Source organism: Copadichromis virginalis, linkage group LG17, assembly GCF_057382275.1.
Source record: "Copadichromis virginalis isolate Kocher_CV1m ecotype Utaka linkage group LG17, C_Virginalis_male_GT1.1, whole genome shotgun sequence".
Classification (NCBI taxonomy): Eukaryota; Metazoa; Chordata; class Actinopteri; order Cichliformes; family Cichlidae; genus Copadichromis; species Copadichromis virginalis.
In genome coordinates, this window is record NC_140634.1 from 3,750,881 (window position 1) to 3,763,009 (window position 12,129).

General features: G+C 40.2%; 1 protein-coding gene across 4 annotated transcripts in view; it reads left to right on the forward strand.

Moving 5' to 3' along the window:
* nav3 (neuron navigator 3) overlaps positions 1–12,129 on the forward strand; it is a 180,377-nt gene that overhangs the window by 127,337 nt on the left and 40,911 nt on the right. The gene's annotated exons all lie outside the window — the stretch shown is intronic.

The window sequence follows — 12,129 nt, forward strand, 5'->3', positions numbered from 1 at the left end:
ACACTATCGTTTTCAGTCGTTTTCACAGAGTTGTGCGTCCACATTGAAACGGCCGAAAACGCTTACGTTCCAGTCCTGCGCATGCGTGGAATGCAAGAAGATTCGACCTGCCTCATTTCTGTCTGCCATTTATTTACTTTCCGGCTCTTTGAAACGTTGTGGCAAAATGTCATTCCTAGTTTTTAGATGTGCCTGGCATAAAAACAAAGGGTAAGAAGGAAGTAAGAAATATGTCCTTCAAAGGTTATACAAGTCTGCTGTAACACCATCAGAGATTTAAAGGGGCGAAGGAGGGTTGGCGATCGATTTAAAGCTGTCAGGCTAAGATTGTGATGACAAGCCATCAGAGAGACTGCTGGGAATTGACTGATGCAGTGACATTTCCCAGTGTCACAGCTTCAGCTTCTGTCAAGATTTTAATGAGTGGCAGCGTTTAGTAGTCCTGTGATTTTAAAGATTATGATTCTGTTAATGCTACATGTGCATGGTTACACTAGGCAGATTTACACAATATGACGCATGACTTGCAGAAACACGGGTGATATTTTGCTTGTAATATGTGTGTTTTCTGTATATGATTCAGTTGTTTTGCAACCCAGGCAGTTTTTCCATTTCTTGGTTATGTGCTCAGCCTCACAAGCTTGTTTGTTACAAGCCAGTCAGTCAAGCCAGTCAGCCCGAGGTGAGTTTGATCATATCTGTGATTGGCCAAGCGGCAAAACATACTAGTCCTGACCAGAGGTTCAGAATAGGAGATTAACCTGCCCCATCAGTCTCAAACCGATTGACCTATCAGATTTGACACTGAGGCAAAAAGATGTCTTAGGATAAGAATAAAAATGAACCAAGCAAACTGCCAAGGCTCAGCTTCACCCTGCATTTTATCTCTGTATTTAAATATTTTTGCCTAAACTGTCTCTCACCTTTCCTTGACTTAAATCCAAAAATGCTCTGCTCTTTTGAACTAAAGTCAGCAGTAGCATTTTGGGCCTCAGGGGCAATGAGGAAATATTGATGCCCGCAGGCTACAGACTCCCAGAAGGAAAAGAATTTGAACTCTGGAACCCTGTTTACTTCATTCCTTCCTTCCTTTTCCTTTATGAAATCAAGTACATGCAGGCAAGCATATACACAGAAATGCACAAAATGCATGCCTCTCACGTGTTATTGTCAGTAGCTAGGCTGTCACTTCCCACGGACACATGACGAAACTCAGGGGGCAAATCCATTTCTCACTCAGCTCTACATTTCAGCCTGGCTTTACCTCTGTGGTACAGCGTGCTTTTCCATAAAGCCCCTTGGCTTGAAGTGAAATGAGTAGAGGATGAGGCCCAAGTTTAAATAATTTGTTCACTGACTTTAAACAACTTTTTACCTCAGATGTGTAAGCTGGCTTTCTAGGAATGACAAATGCAAGAAAGTATTTGATCTCGCACGTTTCATGTCCAGCTATCTTGATTATAACTGCTTAGGAGGTGAACATACTGTATCCATGAAATTCTGCCTGCCCTGTAACTGGCAGCTAGTGTATGATACCTTTCTGTCTCAAATGTCCGTCCAACTGCTCTTTTGTCCAGGTGAACATACTTGGCTTAAATTACTTGGCTTGGTCATAATTTTAGGTGATAATTAGTGCATTGAATGACTGTTAATATTTCTTCTGCATTTATTATCAAAGTGTTAATCAGATTATATTTTCAATTTAATATATTTTCCAAACTATTACACTCTGTTTTCATTTAACACAGCATCCCAATTATGGAGGAGATTGGGTTTTGACTTTGAGAAATTCTTAGATTAGAGTCTGGGATTTAATCCGTCTCTGGCTGATAGTTTGATAGTGTAAGTTTACTTTGGAACAAATTATTTGTTCACAAGAGATAACTGTGCATTTATTGTTCGTTGGTTTTTTTTATCAGCAAGGTAAATAATTTGTGGCCATTAAAATTCCCCCCCTCGTCCTTCTCCTTTGGATTTCCTTTCTGTCATAAGTAATAATTGGAAAACTGCACACACAAGGACACACACTTACACTCATGTCTTTTACACCACCTCAAGCATGAGCACGGATACAAAAATGCACATTACTCTCTCCGCAGTTCTGCTGGCAGCAGTAGACAGGGTTCCTCAGAGGCAGAAAGTGGAAGTTGGTCTGTGTACGTAAACTGAGTTCCCACGAGGCTCGTTATGTTTCGTGCTTTTTACAGTCCATAACGGCTCCCCTGGCTGCCATCCATGGCATTTTTATCCCAAACCAACACAGCCCCTCAGGATATGTATCTAAATGACTCATCATGGCTGGCAGGTGACTGAAACCATCTGGGACTAGGACCACGTGGACTTAATGTTTACTGTAGTGGTCATGACATGAGATACTGTATGTGCGCATCTCCATTTCTTTTTAAATGAGCTGTGCCAGTGTGTCTATGTCTTACAAAAAGACAAAAGATTAGAAGAGGAGTTTTATTTTTGAGTGCTTTCATCCTCAGTATTAGGACAGAGCCTAATTGTCATAGAACAAAGTCAATAAGCGTCACACGTACAGCTGCTTTTGATAGTAACTTTATGGTTTCCTGCAGGTGACATTGTGGTTGGAGATATTTCAGGTTTTCCGCATGTGGATTCCAATCCCACTAAACTAATAATCTGAATACTTTAATAGAATTTCTTTGAGATTAGCACAAGAATTCATTGGGACTGTAGGTGAAGATTTTTTTAGTCAAAGGTCAAGGTCACTGTGGAATTAATTAATGACAATTAATAACATTTTACAGTCAGACAAATTTGGACAAAAGGCGTAACTGCAACTTGACTGGCTGTCAGAGGCATCCATTCGCAAAGTAGTATTCCAGTGATTTCATCTGTGCTAGAACCGAGTACCCTGGAGCCAACCATCTGCTCGAAAACAGCTGAATGACAAAAGCTCAGATCCCTCTTCTGATCAGTCTGCTTCAAAACAATGCTGAGTTTAGCCTTGGCTAAAAGCACCTGCCTAAAAATACCTTCTTGTTATACAACATAGATGAGCACATGCTCATGGCTCTGCTGTCAAGAAAAGACGCCCAAAGAGAGTGTTTTGACACCAGCAGGCTCCCCGCTCTCAGTAGAGACATGAATAAGTAACAGGGCTTCTCTTTTAGCATCCCGGTGGCTCGAGTGTGTTGCCATCTCTTTCTCGCAGCTGGACTGTGGCAGCTGGCTCTGCGTTTTTTGGTTGTCTAAAGCTTCGGGGGCTTGGAGACAAGTTTATATGTGTTGAAAGTGTGCTGTGGTTGTGTTGTCCATGCTTCACAAAAGAAAGCTTGTTGGTGTACTACATTTAAGTGTATTTAGGTGTGGGTGTATGTGTGTTTGTGTGCATGTACAGACTTCTCCATATGCCGTGTGTGCTGCTGAGCAGCAGGATTCGGCCTGTCACTCCGCGTAGCAGTGACAGCCGCAGAGAAGCCGCTCTACTTGTCTTTGCTGTCGTAAGCAGTGAAGAGATTTAGAGGAGAAGGTTTTTTTACTACCAATGACAAACGCAGTCATTATATAAGTCTCTCTCATTGATCTCTTCCAGGGGCACCGCTTAGGAAGAATATATTTGTATTGCACCTGAAACTGGAGCGTCTCAAAGCTTCTGCTATCTAAGCTTTCTAAAGTCTTCTGGCAACTGTCAGTTTTTCAGACATTTGTCCTTTTCAGTATTTCCACCTCAGTGCACACCGGCTAAACTTAACAAATTGTGATAATTGGGACATGCTTTATCACTGATTTGAGTACCCAACTGTGTGTATGTTCATGCAAATGTGCCCTCACTTGTGCAGATGCTTGCATACAGATATATTTCCTCTCAAAAATGGGCAAATTGTGGCCCACACAACCAGACTCTAATTAGCCATCTCTTCATTCAAAGATGCTCGAGGGAAGGTTTCCCTGTTTTTGGACGCTCCGTTTTCCTCCTGTTTCCTATTCTTTGGCACTGATATAAGTGTGTTGTGTGTGCATGTGTGTGTGTGTGTATCTGTGTGTGTGTATGGCAATAATAACTTTTCTGTGTGGAACTTCAGGAAGCACATGCTGCTAAATGCAAGATGGACATGACATTTCTGACTTTAGGAGTACCATTGAATCCTGGTCTTATCTATGTTCCCAACACATATACACCAGCACACATGTACACATGTCTTTCTTTATATACACACACACTATTGCTTACCCACACACATCCCATAAGTCTTACCCTGAACTGACCCCTCACCTCCTAACTGCACCTCAAAACTGTTTCTGGGTTCCACTTTTCCTCACAGTCAAATATGTGTATTTGATCTTCCAATGTATACTCAGCTGATCTGTCAAATGTACAAATATATGTGACTGTGGAATTTGTGTAAAATATGTGTGATATGTTATTTAGATATTGAATTTTCCTTATGCAAACTTTGATCAAGATCGGTCTTCTCATCTAGGGGGAAATAAGGAACACACATACATAAAATCTTTATAGTATGATGATTGATTACCCTTAGAAAAGTGGTCCAAAGGCATAATGTTTCATAATGATATTTCAGTTTAAACATGGATAAAAAAGGATATTAATTTCCTGCAGATTTGGTTGTTGAACTAGTGCGATGATGCTGGAGAAGACTAACTGTTAGCCTCCTTGTATACCTGTGCTGTTAGACCAGCAGAAGGAGAAAGATCTCAAGGATAAAACTAGGTCTGAATAGGCCTATGCCACTGTATATAGCATAGCCTATAGCACGAGATAAAAGAAGAAAGTATCCAGCATCCAGGAAGTATGAACACTTTAAAAAATGTATTTTCATTTCACTGAGACTTAAACAAAAAAGAACATGTTTAAACTACAATTCTAATAGGTAAAAATCAGAAGTTAAATCAAAATAATATTTAGAATAGACCTGTTCAAAATGCCAGATATACACTAGATGAAAAGCTTTCTTTTCCAATTACTGATGAGAATTGTACCAAATAGACATTAAGCCTGGTCACTAATTAACCAAATACATTTATACCTGAATTAATTTAGCAAACCGTTAGTAAATTCTTAATTCCAGAGATCATGAAAACCGATTAAACTGATCAAACATAGAACATCATTCCAATTTTATCCAGTGAAAAGGTTTCAGAATTTATTTGAATATCACGTTTCCTGTTTTATATCCACGTGGACATCGTTTGATGGATTGACCTCAATGTCTTTCATGTATTCTGTTGTATGGGTGCAGAAAATGTGCATGATGTTCATGTGAAAGATCACCAAGCATCTCCATGCCATCACTGACAACTCCATGCTGCAGCACATGGAAGTTAACTCTTACTTGTGAAACTGCTTATCAAATTTGGTTACTCCTCAACTGAAAATGCTAAATCAGTTTCAACTCCTGGCTATAACTACAATTAATGTGAAAACACCATAGCATAAAGATAGGCCTGATTAAATATACTCCTGCTAAACCCTCACTATCCTATAAATGTTCAGTCATATATTAGAATTTAAATGTGCTGATACCTCATAGAGGAGTTAGGCCCTTTAAGGAAGTATGTTCCTGCCATTACTAATTAATACGATATTTAAATATAGAAATGTTTCAACTTGATTGAAGACAATTAGCGTGCACAGGGGTTCATCTTTTGGTTAGTTAAGTGGCAGCAGGGACGCACTGGAGATGCCCCTGGTTCCATACGGAGGTGAACTATCCACCTGGCCTCATCAGCGTGGACTTGTGGGTGACAAGGATGAAGGGATATTACTGAGTGAGGTCAGGCTTGCCCTGTCTATTTCTCTCATTGATGATACGTCCCATATGGTCAAGTTCTGCTTCAGTTCATCTGGGTCATCTGAGCATCCATACCTGCCTGGGACTGAAAGTGATTAAGGCTGGGGGGAGTGGCTGATTCAGTCACCCGCCCTTTTGGTCTTATTCTTCATCAGACATAAGAGCAAAAGCAAAAAGCATAAAATGATTTATGAGCTATTATTACCCTTTCCCATGGTATAATTTGACAAAATAGTTCTGATTTGCATCAGATGATGCTGAGCTCTGGTGTGTATTGCAATTGATGTCTGTCCATCATAAGTAAATTATGTGATCAGTTTAGGAGGGGACAGTTAACATGCAATCATGAATCCTTTATTTCCTTTACTTTTTCTTCTCTCAGGGTATGGTGTATGCACTTTCTTACTTTCTGTTCATGCAGTTTTTCTAGACTTTTAGTGATCTTAGGTCTGAGTGATTTGACTTATGAAAAACTGTGACGACACAGTGCTGACTCACATTACACTGACATGAAGTGGCATGAGAGAATCATGTCCTGTAACAGTGTGTTACGTACGCTCAGAAGATGTCACAGATGAGGACAGTTTTTGGATTCTTGATGCAAATGCCTGTGTGGTAACCAGGCATTCACAGGCTGTGTTGATAACAAATTTTATGATGACAGTGTGAGGTTCCTGTGACATTCAACACCAATAATAGAGACTCCATGTAGGTGTTCCTTAAATGCTTATTTGTGTGTGTCCAGCTGTACCGTAACCCACATGTTTGAATAGATGTAATACAACTCAGGAAGAAAAAAGGAAGGAGAGCCATTGATTTTACCTGTACAGTGATTTAGAGCTGTATTAGAAAGAAAGAAATTTCATCCATTACCAGCAATGGTCCAAATGTGTTTCGAGTGTTAACGCTCTGCTGATTTTAAAACTTTTAATTGAATAAGTTTCTCTAGTTAAAGTGCCATGTTTACAAAAGAGAAGCAAGCAGCTTATTTGACTGTTGATGCGGACCATGTTCCACTGAGAGTTTACTTGGATTGGGAATTTGTTCAAAACACTGAATTGTCTGCATGTTTTTCAGAAGAGATTTGTGATGAAACTAAAAAAGAAAAAACAGAACTTGAAGTGACAGCATCAGATTTATTCGTTCCTTTCCGGGGTGTCTCGTGTTGTTTAAGAGGATCGATTTAAGAAATGTTTAATTGCATTTTTGAGTTTAGACTTTTCGGCCAATCCAGATTTGTTCAACAGTCGGTCTGTTGTAAATAGGTGGATTACAAGGTAATGTTGGATAGATTTTAGGAAGAATGGACCACAGGGGCATTTGCCTCGGGTTCATCAATTCATTTGGTTAAATATTTCCAAGCATATGACTCCATTCATCATCTGACAGGCCTAATGAGTTAGTGAAGATAAGAATCAACAAAGCTGCTGTCATTGTTAATTCACTTTACTGCCATGGAGCCTGACTCTGTTGTGGATTATGAAATCGTAATCTTGTTAAATGACGAGTGTTGCGGTATAATTACAGCAAAACAGCATTTACAAAGCCTTTAAACCTATTACTGTTTGTGTCCCAAATTAGGTATCATCAGACTCCAGATTCAATACATAATTCTGCTTTTAACCATCTGATAGAGAAGAAAATCAACAAATCTAAATATCTAAATAAAATGCTGACTGTTTAGTCTTTATCATTCCGGGTGACTGTTGTACTAACTAGTTACGTTTTTAGTCCTTAATTGTGGCAAACCATGTCAAGTCTGTCTCCACACGATTGTGTGTCAGCGGCTGATTGTTTATTCTGGTGAAACGCAGAGATCAGAGCTGGTCAGATGCAAACCTCAGCTGAGGGGCTTTGGAGAGCTGACACTGTGCTGCCACTGTCTATCAAGTTTTACTGCTGTAATCCCAGGAATACAAAGGATTTTCTGTTTCAGAAGTGCAGAGGATGCTAGGTTTGGTTTGCCAAGTCACCTGTCAGACAGAGCAGACGGTGGCTGTGTGACCCACCGATGCCCTGCTGCTTCTAGGGCTCATTTAAAACACACCTTTTTTTCCTTGCTTTTATTTGCTGTGTGAGTTCAGTGTCATTGTAATGAGTACTAGGTGGCATTACTCTTTTGTTGATGCCTTCATTTCCCACAGTACAGCTCAGAAAATAACATTTCTGAAATATCCATGCGTCATTCTCAAAACTAGGTTTGGTGTCAACGTTGGTACAGACGCAGCATCTCCACCTACAGTCAGTCAAAATAGGTGGACTGTGGTTACACAACATACAGTTTGGTCATTTGCAGTAAAACCATACATAGTATATTTTTAACAGCATTATTTTTATAGACAAAGCCTGAAGTCCTGACAGTCAAGCTGCTTCTCCCCTTGATTTCTGAACTTTCTGTGTTTAATAATAAATACAATTAAATCAAATCAAAAATCAAATCAAATCAAATCTGAGGGTCAAATCAAATCTGAGGGTCCCATATATTTTTCAGGGCACTTTTAAATATTGAGTGAATAGGATCTTAAAAAAAGAAATAGGTTCAGATGTTAGGGTCCCCGCCTGCAAATAATGTCAAAGGTTACATATGCTGAAAATCATAAGAATTACTTTAATCCACATTATAATTTATAATTAAAACCTCACCCTTAAACAGTAAAGATACACAGGTTTCTAAAGTGCTGCTAAGCTTCACGCATACAGAATAATTCATTAACAGCCACATTTTAATGGGATTTCTGGAATGAAATTGAACTTTTGGTATATCTTCATCCATTGTGTGTTTCCTTGTGCTAGCAACCTGACTGCTAGCCTACAGAAAAAAGAAACAGTTCCTGTTACTTGTGCTGGATGGTGAATAAGCTTCCGATGCCTCCCTATTTGGAAGTTGAGTGATATTTACAAACTAAAGAAATATGTTAAATTTATAGTGATGTAATCTGTGCTGCATGGTGCAGAAGTAGAGGGCTGAGAGTAAGACATCTGAGAGACTGGATGCTCACCCATTGTTGATGTAGAGATTAAGATCCCTCACCACCTGCTCTGAATCTGGCAGTAAGTCTGATGTCCCTTTTTTCTCCTCACAGATGGACTCCTCCATTTTATCCAATCAAATCCTCACATGGCTAAATTTATCATCCTGGTACCTAAGCAAACCAGCATCATAGATTATGCACGGAGCTGTTAAATAAGCCTCTAATGTCATCCTACAGAAGAGATGAGGAACAGACTTTGGAGGTCTCCCATGATGCTCTTGATTATTATCAGTGTAATTTGACTGATTATTTGGTCTGGGGTGTTTCCAATGAACTGAGGTGATGTGTTTTAGTTGGTGTGTTTTGTCTAGTGTCAGTCCAAAACCCAAACATTTCTTAACAGTATGCTTTTGTAGTTTATTGCTCACATTTTCTTCAGAAAATACAAAAATGCTGCTGACTTACCGTCACATGCCGTACTGTATTTGTTTGTATGGAGCTTTAAATCATATTTTAGTGAAGTTTCCAGCTTCAGGCCAGTGGAGGAGGAGGAGGCTGGTGGTTGGACCAACTGTGGCTTATGCGGGTTATTTGTTTGCATTTGCCAGCAGCTTGCCATAGACTTGAACAAACCCCTGCTGGGATGTATTAGCCTGCTGTAAACCCTACGGTGCTGAACAGCTAAAGACTTTGTTGTTGTCTTTGACTGCATTGCAGTAGGACGTCTGGACACATTAACCAGTCAGGCCAGGCACTGCTGTTGTCCTGCTGGCTCACTGCTTAGCAGCAGACATATTTCCAGCCCATCCCTCCAAGGTCACCCTGCTCCTTCCTTTAATTGAGTTGTGTCGAGGTGAATTCGATTCCACAGTCAGTGCTGGGTCTGATTGTTAAGTTTGTTTGCTTTTTTTCTGGGACATTTCTTATTTTAAGTAAATGCTGCTTGACTTCTCTTTCCCAACACAGCAACCAGCATCCAGTTCACTTTTACTTCTCCCTGATAAAGTACATTTCTGCCATCAGAGACCAATCTTCAGTTAAAATTAAAAGACGAAATGGAATGCTTAGCGTTAGCATTGAACGGGAAATCCAAAGAAAATGGTTAAACCCCATGGCTCATTATGTCGGTGATGTCTTGGAAGCTTTTCTAATCAAGTGTTCAGCAAAACAAAACTACGTGAATGGAAGTTCACTGGTGAAAAGAAATAAGCTCTATAGTTTTTCTTTGCCTAAGAATCAAAGAGGGGAGTCGTGAATCTGTCTAATTATATCCCAACGCAACGCTGCGTGGACAGTCGTTGCTGAGCATCTCACGCATTATTCATGAGGTCACTTCCAGTCAGAGGCTTTTACCAAAGACAGAACAAATTCTGCTCCCCAGAATAGACCTTCCTCTTTGATTTGACTCTATTCTGCATTGTCATCGTCATTTAATTAACCCTTAGTAACCCCCTGCTGACGACATGTCTTCCTGGCACTCCTTGGCTGGCAGAGGCCCATCCTGGTTGGGAGGGGAGACGAAGAGAGAGGAGGGGGAGCTGGCAGTAGCAGTGGGTAAAAGTGGAAGACTGAGTGACTCCTTTGCTCCTCTCTCTCTCTCTCTTGTTTCCATTTTCTCTCTTGACTCCCAGTCGAGCCACAGCTCCTAGCTTCTCTGCTAGGTGGGGTCTTGCCTCTTGGTAGTGTAGGCGTGGTATTGAACAAAGTAGAACTCTTCTTTGATAAAACAACAGACAGCACCCAACCCATGGGAGGTAAGTTGATGGCAAAGCTGGAAACTGCTCTATACCTAAGCTCTGTTTTGAACCTGTGAACACTGTCGTGTGTTTTGAGCACCGTCATATTGTACAGTTTGTTCTGATAGCTCGGCTCTGTAAGAACTCCATCCGAGGAGAAAATGAGCCTATTGCTTGCAAATCATTTCAAGTCTATGACTTGCATTTTTTAATGTTTTTTTTTTTAAGTCTTACTGCAGGAGCTCAGTGGCATTAATTTGGATTAGTCTCTATGCAAATGAGTGCTTTCCATTTACATTATTTAAGTCTCTACATTTGTCCTAAGAGGTATTTACTGTTTCAAAGACAATCCACTCCACTGTTTTAGACTAAATTAAAATGCTGCTCATCAGGTTTGATTATTATCTCTGAATGTTTTTTATTGTTTGGTCGTCTGAGGTAATCGTTGTGTTCATGTCACTTCAATTTCCTGTTTATCCTCGTCATTTAAATGACTGTCTTAGTGTTGTTTTTTTCTTTTGACAAATCTTTCTTTTAGCTGAAAACATAAAAATGAACACACTTAAATGTGTTCAATGTGACAAACTTACGTGTTTTTCTTTCCTGATTTGTTACATAAGAGGTCCTCTGAGGAAATGTTTCATTCTTTCATCTGTACGATACCAATTTAATACTTTTCAGTACTACCGCCTCCAAATATTTATTAAAGTACTCGTCAAAATCACGCTTATCACCAAGATAAAGTGTAATCCCGAGTGCTAGCCTTTGCTCACGTCGCTAATAGCATTTCTCCTCTGGGCTGTGGAAGGAACAAGACCAGCTGTATTGAATATTGCATGAGATGATGTTTGCATGGTTGAATGGAGCCCTTCAATGCATTCACAGCATGGAGGCACCTTGCGAAAATCAAAGATTTACAATAGAATCTGCAGTGAAATAAAAACATCAGTCCAGCAGGTAGCTGTCTTTAGCTCATGAGCACTTTTTACTCAAGCTCCTTTTGGGTCAGCAGGTGCCTTGTTAACGTCCTTTTTTGTAGATTTTCCATGCTGAGATTTCCCCAGCAGGTCCCGGGGACTTAAAAATGGGCCAAACCTTTTTATAGCACTAGTTACCTTACAGCTCGATACCACTGAATCTGTCCTATACTGACTTATAACAAGTTGCACTATGTAGGACATTACAGCTGGAGACGTCACAGCATCACGAGGGAAGTCGCATGTTTTCACACTATGACTTGATTCACACCATCTTCTCATTTTACTGCCTTGCTTTTGAAATAAGGGAGAGAAGCCAGTATCTCCACTCGAGTAGTCTGTTCTGTACATTGTAACTTATTGTTAATTTAAGAAGCTATGACACAGAAGTCCGGCCCGCCTGCCTCCTGCTGTTGGGTTACTGAGTTCGTCTGTGCCATTTTTAAGGATACCACGCTCTCCAGTAGGAGATGCTGTGACGTGCAAGTCTGAGAGGAGGAGCTTGGTTAGTCAGAGTTCTGCCAGTTTCAGGGAGTCATCCTGATAAAATATTCAGCCCCTTACAGTCAGCCAGGCTCTAAAGCGGAGGAGGAGAATGTATTGTTGTTTTCTTTTTGTATTATCAACACTTTATCCCAGGAAGTTCCACAGAGCGTGGATG